The 6,955-nt window shown below is 42.0% G+C and overlaps 1 long non-coding RNA gene across 4 annotated transcripts; it reads left to right on the forward strand.

Moving 5' to 3' along the window:
- The first annotated feature begins 353 nt into the window (after positions 1–353).
- Positions 354–4,977, forward strand: LOC124692675. Of its 4 annotated transcripts, none has more exons than XR_006999647.1 (5): positions 354–809; positions 1,272–1,405; positions 2,148–2,394; positions 4,327–4,636; positions 4,748–4,977. It is a non-coding gene; the product is annotated as an uncharacterized LOC124692675 (long non-coding RNA). The 4 variants fall into 4 exon arrangements; XR_006999648.1 differs by having other exon boundaries at positions 354–562; positions 657–809; positions 2,148–4,636; XR_006999650.1 differs by having other exon boundaries at positions 354–557; positions 657–809; positions 2,148–4,636.
- The last annotated feature ends 1,978 nt before the right edge of the window (positions 4,978–6,955 follow it).

The raw sequence follows: 6,955 nt of genomic DNA on the forward strand, positions 1-6,955 counted from the left end.
TATAAAAAAAACCTTGATTAGTAAACCATGTATAGCAAAGAATGAAACTACTTAACCGAGTTCAAAAGACATGATATGTTGTCAATGTGAAGCAAGCTCCTGCAAAGACCTGTCTAAGTAATGTTGGCACGAGTATAGAGAGGGCAAGAACTGCACACATAGCAGCCTGGAAATCTTACAAGAGCACTAAGCTCCCAGGGTTCTGAGGCCCTGTGGTTGCTCCGTGGTAGCTCCAATTGAGTGATGACACGAGGATAGTCGGTTCATGTGTTTGCTACGTATTGCGGTGTTGGGTGACACCGCGACAGGACGCTTGTGTATTTGTTACAGGTTGAGCTACAGACCGCCTCTCGATCCTTAATTCTAGATCGCTCACGGAACCTCTTCTGCGGTTGACTTCGGTCCGCTCAACCACAGCTCCCACGCTCCTGCCTGCGTCGATTCCTCCCGTCCGGCGACCGGCTACTCAAGCGCAGCTTCATCCCCGACCCCCCCTTCGACCCTCCTACCATGGCATCTCAGCCCCCGTCCGATCTCCCACACCAGAAACGGTGGAGGTAAGGTAACGACCCCCATCTCACCTTGTACACCCCAGCCCACAGCCGCACGCCCTCCAGCATCTATTCACCAGACCTAGATGCACACACGCGCGGCAGGCCTAGCGATTGCGGCGACACCGGCGGGAAGCAGTCAAGCTGAGCAGAAGAGCAGCGGCTAGAGGAGCACGCGCTTGCGGCAGCGACCGGCGGACATGCGTCCAGGCGAGCAGTGGCCAGCGGCGACCTGCTGGCAGGGCATGCAACGGCAAGGTACTCTTCACTTTCTTCAGTCTTCAGCTGTTCAGCTCTTGCTTCAGCCGCATCAACTGATCAACATAGCAGTCTAGCTCTAGCAGATTACCGGTAGCATGCTAGCAGATTAGAACTTTTTGTATAGCTACAAGTTACAAGTTAATCTATTTTTCTAGATTACAAGTTAATCTATTTTTCTGAACTTTGCTGCATTCAATGTCATTAAGCTATTAGTGCACAATTTGTAAGTTGAAGGAGTTCACCTAATTAATATGTTAAACATGTTTACATTTCCTGTAATATGAAGCAGTGGCTTCAAAGATTTGATCGATGTGATGTCTTAATCTTGGTATTACATCATCATTCTGTGTTTTGGTTGATTGCAAACTATGTCCTTTCATAAAAGGAAACTAAATGGTAGTGCAATGTTTTCATAAAGTCCCCTGTAGTGATGAACATACATGTGATTTTTTTTTTAAGATGGGACAGGCGCGATGGTGCCCGGCGTTGCGCCGTTGCTGCGATGGCGGACACCAAGGCCATGTGCCCTGCTTTCCATGCCGCCAACAATGGCGTCATGTTCGCTGCCAAAGTTGCCTTCCTCATCCCCGCAGGTGAGCCTCGCCTTCCACCCTTATTCCTAAGTTTTAAGTATGAACATACTGGAGTCGTATAACTTGTGTTTAACCCCCATGATTAAGGGTCATGTTGCATCTGCGGTAATGATTTTGTGGTTAAATCACCTTGTGCATAGACATGGGCGATATCTCTACCATTACTATGATCTAATTAGCATTTTAACTCACGCAGTTGAGTCAAAATACTGCTCCTACATTAGTAATTTGCCTGTCACCTGTGTGATTGAATCCTAATAATCCTTGATTCACTGTGCTATATTGCTTACACAATTCCACTATATGGTGGATTGCCTCAGTTTATATGCAGAACCCATTGTTCAAAAAATCGTCCGGTTCAACGATTAATCACCCGATTAATCCCTATTTAGTGGTCACCAATTAGCCGATAAATTCATTTATCGCCCGATTAACTCATTTATCGCCCGATAAATCGGCCGATTTGCCTATTAATCGCTAATCGTCAGTCGACCGAGTTAACCCCGATAAGCGATTTCCTCAACATTGGCAGAACCTCAGGCTTCAGTCTTGGATCACTGGATTAGTCATTAGTAAAGTTGTTTTGTGCTACAATAGTATTACCTGATCATTACACTGTTCTCTTATGTTGTATATATAGATACTAATATGATTTTAAGTGCATCAGATATTACATTAGATAAAAAAATCATTTTACATTTTGTGTAAAATATTATGGTTATTTTTCATTTCTGGACTACAGGTTCACCACCTACGCGATATTTGGTGTCATCAGTTGACACGGAGCTGAGGTGCTCTAGGAGGGCACAACTCATCCCTGGTCTCTACTGGTGCCAAGGTCATGGGAAACCTCTCCCCTGAGCTTCGATGTCTCCCGTCCCCTGGCGAGAGAAGTGCCGCCTTATTATCCAGAGTAGGTAAAGCTTGCTCCTTCCGTTGTGTGAATCCTGTCAAGATCCAGCTGTTCTTATTCAGAAGCACGCCCTGAGGTGAGTTGAATTGCTTGTTCTATTTAAAATTTGGGAGATGGATTTGAGTTCTTAGGTGTTATATGGTCCCAAACTATGAATCGTTGGATTAGCTAGATGTATTCTTGTTTGTGTATTAGAAAGTTAAATTTCTGCAAGTGTGTATATATCCCAAGTCTGGCCTATTCAACAAGATGAGTCCTTGGTATTGTGAAGAAATTTGGGGTATTTGGTAATTTGTACCATAAAATTGATGCTTTAGTTCAGTCAGTGTTGTGATTCATTAATTTTTATATACAAAGGAAAAAATATAATTTTTTCCAGGGACTGTTGTTTGCGGGCTGAAATTGTTGGTATTGCTGAACAGTTAAAATGAGAATAATACTACTCCCTCTGATCGATATTACTTGATTCTAAAATGGATGTATCTACAACTAAAATATGTCTAGATGCATCCATTTTAGCATCAAGTAATATGGATCGGAAGGCAGTACTACTAAACCTTTCAGGCAGTTACTTCCAGCGAAAATGGAGGATGATGTGTGCTTCACCACATCGTAAATCCTTTACCTCACATAGAAATTGCGTAAATTAGTAGTGCATTTTTGTTTTTCATTATACTAAATGCATAGCTGAGCCTTATCTCATTTCTTATGAAAGCTTGAAGAGAAAATCCATGGTAAGGAACTTGGATAAACAGATTTTTAGGATTAACCTAACACAATAATTGCTTTTAAAATATTTATGTGTAACTCTCGGATTACATATTTTATTATACGAATTAACTCATTACTTACGAGAGCCAGGAGACAGAAATTAAACATATTAGGAAGAGCATGATATTTAAGGCATCTTCTGAAAGCTGAGTTGAAAAATATACTAATGTCGGTTTACTTTATCCTACTGAGGTTTCGATTTCTTCGATGTATATAGTTTGTATGATTCATGTGTATGATTCATGTCCATCTATTTTTTCTATTAAAAGCAATATTCACATATGGTTCAGTAAGAAATGCTCACGTATAATGTAAGTTCTGGTGTGTTCTGTGACTTGTGAGTGTTGTCATCATAGGACAAAGTATTAACAGTTTCTTTCAGCCTTGCATTCCAGGAATTTTGTCACAATAATACATTTTTTGCAATTCTAAGGTTAATAAGGTGAATACATGAACGACTGTCAAGAAATCTTGCATACCTACCCACTAGCTATACGTTACAAGGATGATACCATTTTTTTTTTGTTTTTTCTTGAGTTCTCTACTTTATGGTTCCTGGGATATGAGAAATTGTGTTGAGTTGAATTGATTCTTCTATTTATAATTTGGTAGATGGATTTGAGTTCTTAGGTGTTATGTTTGAGAATCATTGGATTACGTAGCTGTATATTCAGTTTGTGTATCAGGATGTTAATTTTTTTCAAATTTTCCTACTCAGCAAGATGAGTCCTTGCTTGTGAAGGTTGGTGTCGTGCAGACATAGCTTATATTTTTTCAATTCATTCCCTATAACAGTTGTGATGTTCTGGATTACTACATTCTTATTAAACTTTTTTACTTCACTGGATTTCATATCTAAACTTATATCTATCGTGTCCCAGATTTGGAATTAAATCATGAAATTATCTTTGCATTGTTTTTTTTTTTGGAAAGTTAAGTGTCCCCTGCTAGGATAACCATATGAGGTGATGCATGATTTTTTATCTCTTGTATTTAATTATTCTAATCTACTTAATGGAGTAGGTTTTCTGGTAGCATTATTGGCGTCTTCACGCTTCCTTTTGTGCCAAATAATTGTGAGTAGTTGCCTATGATATAATATAAGCTTATATGTGTGCTTAAATCTTATGAAGTAAACTTGCCACTGGTTTGATGTGTATCATGCGATTTTTACTTGTCATATCTAATTTATTCACTTTTCAATTTGTTTAATTTTACCTCATTGCTCCTGTTTTAGGCCCTTCGTACTTAACCTGACAAGAGCGGTAAGAAATTATCTAGAAAATGGCTGGTCGGTACTTGGCGGGCAGCAGCAGAAGAGCGTAGAATGTGAAGGCCAGGAGCAAGTGCTGGCAAGAAAACATAGTACTTGTGAGTTCTCTTCGGTCTGCTTATGCATGTTTTTAAGACTGATGGCCAGATCAGTGCAATTTTAAGGAGATGAATGTAGTCCTGCGTTGATGGTTCCGATGAGGCCAGTTAGCAAATCGGAAGGCTGGGATAAAGCCATCAGATATGATAGAGGATGCATTATATCCTGCTTCAAGGTATACACTAGCTTTTGATGCCTTACAGACTGAAGCTTGCAATGATGTGACTTGTACCTACCAAATGAACATGTCATGACACATTCAAACTGGCTGCTTGGCCGGCTGCAGGTCTGAAAGAAGAGCTGACAAGGAATCTTGGTGTAAGCAGTCATCTTTTGGACTATTTCCTTGTTGTTTCTTCGTAAATTTCGTGAAATATCATGTCGAGCTTGTATCATTATAGCCGACTACCTAATTTTGTTTGTTCTATATAATTCCATGTGACATTTCGTACTTGCTAAAAGAAAAAATTGCAAGCCTAAGATAGGAGATAGTAATAAATTAGATTTATTACTTTACTCTTTTGCTTGATGCATATAAGAATATGCATTTAATTAGGCTGAGTATGCGCCACTGCACTCCACGTTTCGATATGGCACGCATCAAGTCGAAGGAAATTGTTTTTTGTCTGTGTCCCATTAGAAAAGTGAAGCGCATACCTGCCCACCAACTTAACTTACCAGCAGGAATGAGGTGCATATACTTGGCGACAATAACAACAATCGGGCGCAGCAGCGCGCGCCAGGTCCTTCTAGTAGAAAACACAGCGCGCCTTGGCACGCGACCTCATCTTCAACACTATAAAACATAGGTAGAAAGCGATGATACAGAGCCGAAGAACCTGCATGTATAGCAAACCATAGAGATTATACTACATATAAGTGCCAAAAGTAGGGAAATATATTGCATATAGATACAGATACATGGTTCTAAGATAACAATAATCAAACACAGGGTAGAGACCGATTTGGGTTCACAGCAGAGTTGTTCCATTATTTACATATAGCAATATAAAGCATCAAACACGAGCAACACGATGATAACAGAGGTCAGTACCCAAAACAGAACATCAGATGCAGCTAGCATAGAAGGCGGACGGGTTCTTAGTAGTCTACAGATACTTTCTTTCACAACAAATCATAGGACTAAAATAATTAAGGTAAGGCTAGAAAAAGGTAGCTCCACCAAGAATTTAAAATAAGTAGCTAATATACATAGTTCGGAGCGGACACGTGTAACGGCCCAGGAAAATCCCCTATTAGATTTGTTTTTTTCCCTTTTATGCATCATCATGTCATCATGCATCATATTCATGTTTTTACAAAAGTAAATGATTTAAATAAAATCTGTTTTTAGTTTCTCTTGTATGTTTCTATAAAAACGCTTCATGTCCTTTTCTTATTTTAATTAAAACCAAAACTAAATATTTTCGGACTTTGCAAAATTATTCTAAAAACCAAAATATAGTTTTTAAATCTTTCAAAACCTTCCTCTCATCTTGTTGTTTTCCCTGGAAGTTTCTGCAAGAAAAAGAAAAGAAGAAGAAACTAAGAAAAAGAAAAGAAAAGCTAGCCTAGCCAAACCGGACCAACCTATCCAACCAGCCCAAGAAGCACCCTGGCTTTCCCTGCTTCATTCTTTTTCCTGAACGATGGACAAGGGCGTTGCCCTGTTTTTCTTCTCCGCCAGCACACAGGCACAACATGAGCTCCACCTTTTTCCCTGACGCCATCTCCTCCACTCATTCAGCATCACACCTGATCCCTCTCCCTTTCCCAACCAAACCCTAACCTCCCTACGCCGCCGCCTCCTGTCTTGTTTTCCTTCTTCACCGAGAGACTCGAGGGAAGATTTCAGTTTCGTCAGTAACACCAAGAAAACCTGCCGGAGATCGCTGTTCTTATCATCGTTGTTGGCCGCTGTTCGCTGCGCCGAGCGTGGGGATGGAACCGCCGTGACACCCTCTTCCTCCTCGCTAGCTTCACGGAGCCGGAGCTGCTCACGATCGTCGTCAAGGTCACCTTCTTCCTCTCCGGCCGCCGCGCTCCGGCGAGTTTTCCGGCCACCTTCGCCCACCCCCGGCTTCACCGTCGTGTCCAATCGTTTTCTGGTGAGGTGCTCTTTCTTCCCCGTCTTTCCCCGTTGCATCCGAGCTCTTTTCGGCGTCGCCAATATCTGACGGATGTTTTCGCCGTCCTGTTTTCTGCAACTTCGCGACCGCCCCGTCGCCGTTCCTCGCCTTCACCTGCCGCGCAGACCATGGGGACGGAGACCCCAAGGTCTCAGCTTCCTCTTCGTCGAGTCCTCGAAGCAGTAGCCGCTCCGGAACGTCTTCACCGTCCACCACGTCGTTGTGAGCGTATCGGCCGCCGTCGCGAGTTCATCCTCTGCGTTGTATGCGTCGTCCCCGAGCGTTTCTCTGCCCCTAGGTGAGCTTCGTCTCCTTTCCACCTCTCTCTTTTGCATCTCCTGCACCACACAGACACAGCAGCGCCA

The sequence above is a fragment of the Lolium rigidum genome, chromosome 1 (genome assembly GCF_022539505.1).
Source record: "Lolium rigidum isolate FL_2022 chromosome 1, APGP_CSIRO_Lrig_0.1, whole genome shotgun sequence".
NCBI lineage: Eukaryota > Viridiplantae > Streptophyta > Magnoliopsida > Poales > Poaceae > Lolium > Lolium rigidum.